Source organism: Phyllostomus hastatus, unplaced genomic scaffold (genome assembly GCF_019186645.2).
Source record: "Phyllostomus hastatus isolate PE091 unplaced genomic scaffold, TTU_PhHast_1.1 phas_contig_524, whole genome shotgun sequence".
In the NCBI taxonomy this organism is placed as follows: Eukaryota; Metazoa; Chordata; class Mammalia; order Chiroptera; family Phyllostomidae; genus Phyllostomus; species Phyllostomus hastatus.
In genome coordinates this window covers 13,460,396-13,471,534 of record NW_025333900.1, presented here as the reverse complement: position 1 = coordinate 13,471,534, position 11,139 = coordinate 13,460,396, and positions in this window count along the sequence as shown.

The window sequence follows — 11,139 nt, the reverse complement described above, 5'->3', positions numbered from 1 at the left end:
TACATTGTTTTTATATTTAATGATCTATATAGATTAATGGCAGGTTTCTGTTACTAACATTTTTGCTAGTTTCAGGAATCTTAGGCCCAAAAGACATTTTGATCATTTGCTATGTAGTACCTGACTTTCTCCTTTGTTTACTGTTATTTTAGAAAATGGGGTTTTACTTGTATTTTGGTAATTTACAGTCCTAGGGTCCAGGTATAACAAAGCTAATTAAGCAGTGTTTTACTGTTAGCTTGTTTTTTTTAGCATTTAAAGTCACTAACTTGTCTGTTGATATTTTTTAATCATTTAGAGAGTGAAATAGATCTTTAGCATTCTTGAGAAATAAAGTTATTTTTCAGTGAGTGTTTTTCCCACCTTTTTAAATATATATCTGTCTTTTTTAGCAGACTGTCAGATTGTTAAATGTTGAAAAGGCACCAATTCTAAAACTGCATATACCATACACATAGAAGAATACACATATAGGGGTTTTCACAAATTTAGCATACTCACATTGCCAGCCCTCAGACCAACATGCAGAGCATTATGAGCATCCCAGAAGCCTTCCTTTTGCCCATCTTAACATTGTTGTCTTTTTCCTCCCCAGAAGTGACTATATTCAGACTAATAAAACCATGGATTAGATTTATCTATCTTTTTTAAAAAGATTTTATTTATTTTCATTTTTAGAGAGGGAAGGGAGGGAGAAAGAGAGAGAGAGAGAAACATCAATGTGCGGTTGCTGGGGTCATGGCCTGCAACCCAGGCATGTACCCTGACTGGGAATCGAACTTGCGACACTTTGGTTCGCAGCCCGAGCTCAATCCACTGAGCTACGCCAGCAAGGGCTGATTTGTCTATCTTTTAATTTATGTAGATGCAATCATACATAATATACTACTTTTTTTGCCTATTGTGTTTGTGAGTGTACTGATTTTCTGATGCCACTGTAACAGACTACCACAAACTTAATAACTTAAAACAACACTGATTTATTTTCTTGCAGCCCTGGAGTTCAAAAGTCCAAGTCAGTTTCTTTAGACCAAAGTCAACATATAAGCACAGTTGATTCCTGAATCTGGAGGTTGTGAGTGGAAAATCTGTTTTCTTGCCTTTTTTCAGCTTCCAGTGACTGCGTGTTTTCTTAGCTTGTGGCCCCTTCTTCCCTGTTCAAAGCCTCTGCTTTCATCATCACATCATCTTCTCTTCTTCTATAGTCAAATCTTCCTCTGACTCTACATTTAGGGCCCCCCTCACTAATCCGGTATAATCTCCCCATTTCAAGATCCTTAATTTAAATCCCATCTGCAAAGTATTCTTTTTCATATAAGGTAACATCCACAGGTTCCAGGAATTAGGTTGTGGGTATATTTAGAGGGCATTATTCAACTTCCAGAGATTCATTTATATTGTTGCATATATTTGCAATTCATTCATTCTAATTACTGAATAGTATTCTATTAATCTAAGTGTTTTTTTATGTCCAAAGTTTATTCATTCTACCATTGATGGGCACTTGAAAAATTTCTGGTTCTGAACTATTATGAATAATGCTGTGAATAACATTTTTTTATAAGTCTTTCAGTGAGTGTATATATGCATTTCTGTTGATATGTACTGGGAGCGGAATTACTGGGTTCTGGGATGTGCATGTATTCAGTTTTAGTATCTACTTGACAGTTTTCCAAAATGTTTGTAAGAAGGCACCATTTTAATGTTTACCATAATAATGAATTTCTAATGGTCTCGTGGCCTTAAGAATATTGCATTATACCAAATGTGTTATACTTGCTACAGTAGGTTTGTTCTTATTATCATACAAGCGGAAAATAAAAGTGAAAGTATTTGTTCTTGTTAGTGATATTGTAGTATTATGTACATATTAGGTTATTGCTCCTTAGAAGAAGTGCAAGTTTTAGATAATCATAAATAGTATGTTGAGTTTATAAGTAGTATGCTTAGTTGTGGAAAATTCATGATGTAAAGTTTTAAGTGAATTAAAATGTTTTTGTTAAAACCTTATGTAGATACAAAGATAAATCCGAGTATCCAAAATGGCCTCCTTGAAGAATTCTCCAATTCAGATAGCATGGCATTGCCTTCTACTGGCTTCACATGGATTTTTTTGGTCTGTTTGTTTTCTTCTCTGTCCTCAACAGCTCGGCCCCCTCAGTGCGTCACCTTGCCCCATGGCATAGAGTATCATGAGTAGGATTGGCCAGGGTGAAGAGGATAGCAGCATAAATAGCCTCCTCTTGCCTAACCCCACTTGTTATCAAAGCATCAACACTGAGCCTCACCCTATTTCCTCAAAATAAAAGACCTATCCTTAGCACGTGTGCTTAGATTTGCCTTTTCCTATAAAAGATTTAAATAGAAAAGAAAAAATAATGAAGCAAGGGCAATAATTATGATCAGTTTGTACCAGAAATTAGGTAACTTAGTAAAACCTTATAACAGGATTTCTCAACCTGAGCATTATTGGCACTTTGGGCCAGTTAACTTGTTGTTCTAAGAGGCTATCCTGTGCCTTAAGTGAACTTTAGCAGTACCCTGGTTTATACCAACTCCATGCCAGTAGCACATCCTACCCACCTTGTGACAACCCTCAAAATGTCTCCAGGCATTGCCAAATGTCCCCTGAGGGGAAAAATTGCTCCCTATTGAGAACTTCTGCCTGAGAACATCTAAGTTTTTCTCTTAGGATAGGGTATTCGGGGAAAGACTGAATTGAACCTCTTTTGGAATGAACATGTGGTATCAGTGGAAAAATACAAAAAGAATCAGAGTGATTTGAAGAGAACAGGCCCAGGATTAAACTGTATTTTCCACAAAGTCAAATCTTAAAAGTGGCTCTCGACTTTACATCTGCCAATCCCTTCACCCTATAACACCCCAGTCCCGTACTTAAATGTCTCACTACTTTTCTTTCACCAGAGATCCTAGCCACACCCAGTTGAAGATGGATCAGGTATACTGTGTCATTTCTATGTACATCTCTCAACAAGCATGCTATTTTTTAAAAATTGTTTTTATTGTGGTTTAATATAAAATTTATCACTTACCATTTTCAAGTGTTCTCTTCAATGGTACTAGTTACATTGATTTTGTGCAGCCATCACCAGTTTCCCCAGAACTTTCTCACCATCCCAAGCAGAAACATTGTGCCCATTAAACAACTCCCCATTCTCCTCTCTTTAATCCCAGCTCCTGGTAACCACTATTCTACTGTCTGTCTCTATGAGTTACACTATTCTAGGTACCTCATATAAATGGAATCATGCAGTATGTGTCCTTTTGCATCTGGCTTCTTGAAAAAAGTGCTTTCAGAGTTCAACCATGATGTAGCATCTATCAGAACTTCATTCCTTTTTATACTTAGTTTGTTTTTTAGATTTAATTGTTGATAGATGTGCATTTACTACCATTTTATTATTCATAGTTTTTATCTTATTTTTCTTAAATAAGCCCCTTTAACATTTCATATAATAAAATTTTGGTGATGATGAACTCCTTTAGTTTGTGAAGCTCTTTATCTGTGCTTCCATTCTACTCACTTTTGCTGAGTAGAGCAGTCTTGGCTCTAGGTCCCTGCTTTACATGACTTTCAATATTTCTTTCCACTCCCTTCTAGCCTGCAAAATTTTTTTTGAGAATCAGCTAACAGTCTTACAGGAACTCTCTTGTTGGTAACTACCTTCTTTTTTCTTGCTGTTTTTAAGATTGTCTCTTTATCTTTAACCTTTGGTATTTTAATTATGATGTGTCTTAGAGTGGGCCTCTTTGTATCTGTCTTGTTTGGGGCTCTCTGTGCCTCCTGGACTTGCATGTCTATTTCCTTCACCAAATTAGGGGAGGTTTTTTTTGTTTTGTTTTGTTTTTTCATTATTTTTTCAAACAGATTTCCAGTTTCTTGGTCTTTCTCTTCTCCTTCTGGCACCCCTATGAGGCAAATGTTGGAGTGCTGGAAGTTGTCCCAGAGGCTGCTTACACTATGCTACCCTCATTCTTTTGGATTCTTTTTTCATCTTGTTCTGATCGGTGATGTTTTCCTTTCTTATGTTCCAAATCATTGATTTGATTCTTGGCTTCATCACTTTACTGTTTGTTTGTTTGTTTGTTTAATTGTTTGTAGATCCATTGTTTCTTTTTTCAAATTTTAATTATTGTTCAAGTACACTTTACTGTTGTTTCCCTGTAAATTGTTCTTTATTTCAATTAGTGAATCCTACATTTCTGACTGGATCTCTTTTATACTGTCGAGGTCCTCACTAAGTTCCTTGAGCATCCTTATAACCAGTGTTTTGAGCTCTGCATCTGCTAGATTGCTTGTCTACATATTCATTAGTTATTTTTCTGGAATTTTGATCTGGGTTTTTTTTTTTTTTTTTTTTGGGCCATGTTTCTTTGTTTGCTCATTTTGGCATTCTCCCAGCATTTGTTTCTGTTTATTAGGTAGAGCTGCTGCGACTCCCTGTCTTGGTAGCATGGCTTAATGTAGTAGGTGTCATGCAGGGTCCAGTGGCACAGCTTCCCATGTCACCCAAGCTAGGTACTTGACTTGTACCCTTTGTGTGGTCTCAGTACACCTCCTCTTGTGGTTGAACCTTGATTGCTGTTGGTAGGTCAAAAGCAATCAGGGATTTACCCAGGCCAGTCAGTTGCAAGGACTGGCTATGACCACTGACCACCAACTTCCACCCTTCGTGGAGGATCAGCTATGCTTGGGCAGGGTGGTGGTGCTCGGATATAGTCTGTAGCTGTCCACTGGGTGCGCTGGCCCTGGCGTTTCCCTGATGGTGCAGGCCTAGGTCAGCCCCATTTATGTTTTGCCTGGGGCCACCCTGCGTGAGCTATAAAGCAGTCCGAGTTGGCTGTTACTTGTGCTGGGCTTAGAGATTCCCAGGTGAGGCCAAGCTGTGAATCTGGGTTGGTTGCTGCTACTGCTGGGCCTGGGGCCACTTAGCAAGAAGTAGGCATGCTGGGGGCTCACTGAGGTTGGCTATTGCATGTTTGAGAGGATTTAGGAAGTTGTGAAGCATGAGCCAAGGCCAGCCATTCATATGGAAAAGACTGTTAACTGCTTTGGTGGGCCTGTAAGTTGAGTGGGATGGAGTCTCAGGGGATCTCAGGCAGGGGCAAACAGTGTTAAACAGGTTCACAGAATCTCAGATATGGTACCTACCTGCTGGCTCTGTGTCTCTGTGGAGCGGTGGCGGGGGTGGGGGGGGAATCAGAAAAGGTACAATGGCCTCTGTCCACCTTTCTGTGTGGGAGAAAGCTGTACCCCAGCTCTCACCTTGATGCTAGACACAGTTCCTCTCTGTGTGCCACTGGTGCCTTTCAAGCTGCTACCCCAGTGCTGGAGCTCAGAGGGAGTGAGTCTGTGTTGGTGAGTTCATGTGTGGGTTCTTTAAGAGGAACTGCTTGGGTCTCCAGAAGTTTCTTCCAGTGACTCAGTCCCCAGTGGTTTTTGTAGCCAGAAGTTATGGGGACTTATCTTCCCGGCAGTAGAACCCTGGGTTGGGGGAGCTGGTGTAGGGCCAGGACTCCTCACCCTCAACATATACCTCCTGAATTGTTAATCTACCAAATGCAGGTGGGGGACCAGCCTGTTCCATGTCTCTGCCCTTCCTACCAGTCTGGATGGATGTGGTTTCTTTAATTCCGTAGTTGTCAGACTTCTATTCAATTCAATTTCTGATGGTTCTCAGTGATGGTTGTTGTATAGTTTAGTTGTAATTTTGATGTGGTTGTGTGAGGAGGTGAGCTGTGTTTTCCTATGCCACCACCCTGACCAGAAGTCACTGTTGTTTCTTATAGGTGAGGGCAAAGCCAAATCCAACACAGATGATGGTGCTACAGGAAAACAATTCTGAATCCTTTACCCAGACATACATGGGTGGCTTCTCTCCATGGCTATGTTTCCATATCAAGTGTACTGATTTGTATATTGAGAACTGAAACAAGGAAAGCAGTATAGTGTGAATGCACATATAAGGACATTATATATAGTATATGATAAATGTGACATGAACAAAGGTGACCAACATTTTGTACTAGATCTTTACATGTTATTTCATTTCCTCCTCACTTCTGTGAGGTAATGTATTTTTAGTCCAGGGTGGCAGGCAGGTAACACAAATAATTCCATTTAATATAATATTCATCATATAAGATGCAATATTTTTATTTATGAAATTTTATGTCTTAAGTGTAATGTAGTGAGTTAGAAAATAATATGATCCATGGCTATTTCCTTTCAATTTCATATGTAATATGTTTGCTTTTGCATACTTTATATGAATATCATTTATCACTGACATGGAGTTTGTAGTGGAGCTGAAAGAAGGAGATTTCACTGAAAAAAAGTTTAGTGAAATTGAGAAGTTTTTATTGGGGATCAGAGAGAGATAGTGTCAGAAAGGATATGTCTAGTGAGGGAAGAAGGAACCGTGCTTGCTGTTAAAGTAGCTAAAGATCCTTTACTAGGGAGAAACATAGCAGACTCAAAATTGTTTTCATTATGCAAGTATCTTATAAATAAGCCTGTTTATTGTGCCCATAAAAATACCATTAACTTCCTATTTATGTCATTAATAAACTTCTAGTATCTATGCAGTAAGGTATAGTAGTATAGTTAAGAAAAGGTGACAATGGTAGTTATTTCAGAAGCATTTACTTGGTGCATTATACAGAATAGTATATGTTTTATAAGTGTAATAGCATTAGGTTAAAATATACTGTTGAAATATACATATAGTGGTAGCCCATATAAAATTTGATCTGTCTTTATTACAAACATTTTATAAATAAGGAAACAAGTTAAGAGAAATTAAGTAATACAATAACATCTACCAATTGGAGGCATCAGAATTTGAACCTCAATCTAAGTAATTCTAAGGACTAAGTAATTCTAAGGTTTTATGCACTACATTATTCTGTTTTTCCTCCAAAAGTATGCTGAAAACATTGGGATAAATCTTTATACCTTTATTTGAAGGGCATTTTAAAAATTATAAGCCTGCCTGAGGATAGCAAAATTGTGTGCTATTGCAAGATAATTGTAGAGCTCATTCTAAGGAAGCAGAGGTAATGTCTGGTAGTATTTTTAGCTTGCTATTTCTGCCCACTGTTGTCCAGATGAGTCACTAGTCACTCAGTGTTATGCAGAATATGAACTATAGTTACAAAAACTATTTCATAAAGTTTACTTATTGTTATATAGGCTTTTTATATTAATTTTCTTTTGGTCCAAATGCTTGAAAGCTTATTGAAAAAAAAGTGACCCAGAGCAATATTTCACCCCGCTCAGTCCAGGGGAGTTTTGGAATGCATAGTTGGAGTTGTAGGCCAGCAGAGAAACAAGTGATCCTGCAGTCTCATCTGGTGGCAAACACAAGGTAAATTATTTTGCATCAAGAAAACAAAAACCTTACAGTCTATTTCCTTTCCCCATCCCTCCCTGTAATAAAGTTGAGAAACACACACACACCCACACACACACAAGTGGCCTCACATTAGGTTTCTAGAATTTCATCTCATCTAAACATGGCAGAATTTTGGGATTTTTTTTGAGTAAGCTCTCAAAAACCAAGGCCAAATTAAAAATTTTATTTGTGAGACCCCTATTTCTTCATGCCCCAGTAACAAGCTGTTGTGCAAATAGGAATCAAAGTCTGGTAGCTGTGGCCCATTATTTAGAATTTTGAAATTAAAGATTGTGTTCTTAGTGGTACTGATAAGTCAGCAGCTATTAACGTATGAGGATAATCCTTGGAGAAAGTGCTGCCTCCACCTTTAACATTAGTATTCCAGTCATGCTGCCTGGGAGATCGGGCAACTAAAACCCTCACTTCACAGCCTGTTGATATTCTCACCTGGATCTTCCTCTAGACTCTTAACTGGCCTTGCTGCCTGTTCCTTCTTGTTCTGCTCTATCCTTCACATTGCTGCCAGTGTTTTTTTTTCTAAAGTACAAATGTGAATATGAGATTCCTCTGCTCCTCAATGATCATAGTATAAAGTCCAAGCTCCTAAGGATTACATAAAGTGTCTTTCACAACACAATTAAACTTTTTTACACTGTGTCAATTGCACCGAAATAATGGCTGAGTAATGCCATCTCTTTCACGCTTTACTACCTTTGCATGTGCTTCTTCCCCCCTCTGGAATGACCTTTTCCTTTCTTTACCTGGCAAACTTCTAACATTACAGCACAATCCACCTTGAATTTTATCTCCTATGTAAAGTTTTCCCTGATACCTCCATATGCCACCCATTTCAGACTGTCTGTGCCAGTGGTACATATTTTTGTTTTGGACTCCATCATACCATATAATAATTTATTTGTTTACACTGTACTCCTGTAACAGTGGGAGGTCCTAGAGGACAGAAACTATTGTCATCATTATCTCAGCATCACTAGCAACTAACATAATAAAGATTTTTCCAGTTAAAATTACAAATATTTGCTTGTGGTCAGCCCTTCATTTGATGTTCCATACTTTCTGTTCCTAGAGCTATAGTACAGTACACAGCAGGTACTCAGTAAATATTTGATGGTGATGATGATGGAAAGGAAGAAAAAGTTACATTTCATGTGCTTTGTTTAAGAAGAGTCCATGTATAAATCATTTAAGAGAAACATTTAGGAAAATAGTGTTTCAATACTGAAAGGGTTGAAATTATCAGAAAACCTCCCCCTGTCTTTGGAGACTGGCTACTATGCTTGTCTTAGCACATGCTGCTTCTCTGCTCTAGCATGTCTTCTTTTTCTTTTCCTGACAAATTTTTATTCATACTGCAAGATCCAGTTTACATTTTAGCCCACATATACAGCCTTTCCATATGCTTCCACTGCATGGTCAGTAACCCCTCCCTTCATATAGTCTGAGCCTGTGGTAAGCATTTCTATTTTTGTAGCTATCATTATTATAATTTATTTGCTTACATATTTTTCTGTGAGACTGTCTAGGGGAAAGTAGTCATACTATCTTTGTACCTCTAGTAACTTATACAGGATGTGGTAAAAGTAGGTTTACAGTGGTTCATAAGGAAAATAATACAATAATTAGTAAATAAAATACAAGAATAAACTGTTGCCCCTGGCTGGAGTAGCTCAGTGGATTGAGCACGGGCTGCGAACGAAAGTGTCGCAGGTTCGATTCCCAGTCAGGGCACGTGCCTGGGTTGCAGGCCACGGCCCCCAGCAACCGCACATTGATGTTTCTCTCTTTCTCCCTCCCTTCCCTCTCTAAAAATAAATAAACAAAATCTTAAAAAAAAAAAAAGAATAAACTGTTTAATGAACTTGCAACTGTAAACCTACTTTTGCCCCACCCTGTATATAAAAGGCTTTTGTAATTGAATTTATAAGTGTCTGCTTGTGGTCAGTACTAGTTTAGCCAGCCTTGTGTCCCCTCCCAACTGTTCTGTAGCTTCACTGTGGAGGCGTCACTGAGGTTGACATCCAGTGAATATTCAGTGGTGACACTAACAAAAAAGGGGGAAATTGCATTTCAAGTACTTCATTTAGGAAGAAAAGACCACCTGTGAATCCAGTTTCAGTGAAAAGTGTTTAGGAAAATTGGTATTTTAGCCCTGAAAATTTTAAACTTCTCTGGAAAAATAATTTTCCCAACATAGCACCCACATTTTTTGGTTCTAGGAATGCCAGATAAAATGTAATTAGAAAAATAGAAGTTACTTGAGGTATTATAAGTAAGGAGGGATTTAATATAGGAAATTAAATTAAATTGTTGGAAAGGCTGGAGGAGCGAAAGGAGGTGATTACCCAGAGATGAGGACTTAGGAAGCTGCATCTTCCCCTGAGCTGTTGTTTGCAGAACTCAGCTCATGCAAGAACCCATATGCCCATGACTGAAAGGAATTGTGCTCCTCTGTCCCTAAGCCCTTGATGCACTCACTACAAGGAGCCCGTGTTTAGCTATCCAGGTGCCATGGGAGCCTACTGTTACAAGAGGGTGCAGATATTGCTGGTGCCACTGTTGCCTGAGCTAGAAGATAGTTTCTCTCTTCCTTTAGCTTTCTAATGCCTTGTACATGCCCACAGTTGACCGAACCATAAACAGGAACCTTGCTGGGAAAGGAGTGAGGAAATTTCTACAGCTCTTGCAATACAATAAAAGGGTGGGGATGATGCTGAACACATCACAGTATCTAGAACATGGCATTATAGACATAGCTTACAAAAGGAATATAGTAATTATAGCTGCCGCCAAAGTTCTGCCTAGACTGGAATTTTAGGTTGGAAGAGTCTTTGTCTCATGCTTTAAAATATTTAATACAATAAATAAGTGCTTTTTTAAAACCAATGTTTAGAATTGGTTCTGCTTTTGGAGTACTAGGTGATGTTATGGAAATTTTTAGCCTTAGTTTTCTTCCTGGTAAATTAGAAAACCTGCTTGACTTGGCAGTCTTTCAGAGGTACAGTGGTAAGCCTATTAGACAGGAAAAGTTATGTATGTGTAAATGTAAATGTATGTTTGTGTGTAAATGTATGTTGTGTGACAAAAAGAATACTGTAGTTTGTGGAAATGGAATTTGGCGGGGGGGGGGGGGCATTACTAAGTAACAATGACTTTGGTAGCATATTGGCCAAAGGTTGAAATACAGCTCCACTGAAGTTGATTAGGCATTGGCACTGTGCTGTGAACTAGAAACACAAGATGCATATTGCATACCCCGGTTTAGTAAGTATTTATTGAATATATAGTCAGTAGCTACTGGGTCTACCAAGATGAGTAAGACCAGAATTTTTTTTCCTATGATATCCTCATAGTCCATGGATAAAGACTGATAAGCAACTATGGCAAGATGGTGGTGTGTTGATGAGAAATTGACAGTATGATTTAAAAAATTTGGTGAAATTTTAAAATTTAATCACAGAAAGTTGGAGTTCCTTTAAAATTACTCAAGATGCTGCCATGTCTAGCGGGGAAATACTGGATCTGAAATGAAAAACATCTCAAGTAGTTAGAATTGAGGAGTTTTGGTCATTACATGTGTGTAAAATGCTCACTTTGAGAAATACTGAAAAGTAGTTTTTAAGTCATATAGAATCTAACCACAGAGTCACTGGTAACATTTTGATGTATTCCTTTTTAATCCAAGGACATCTTTTCAGAA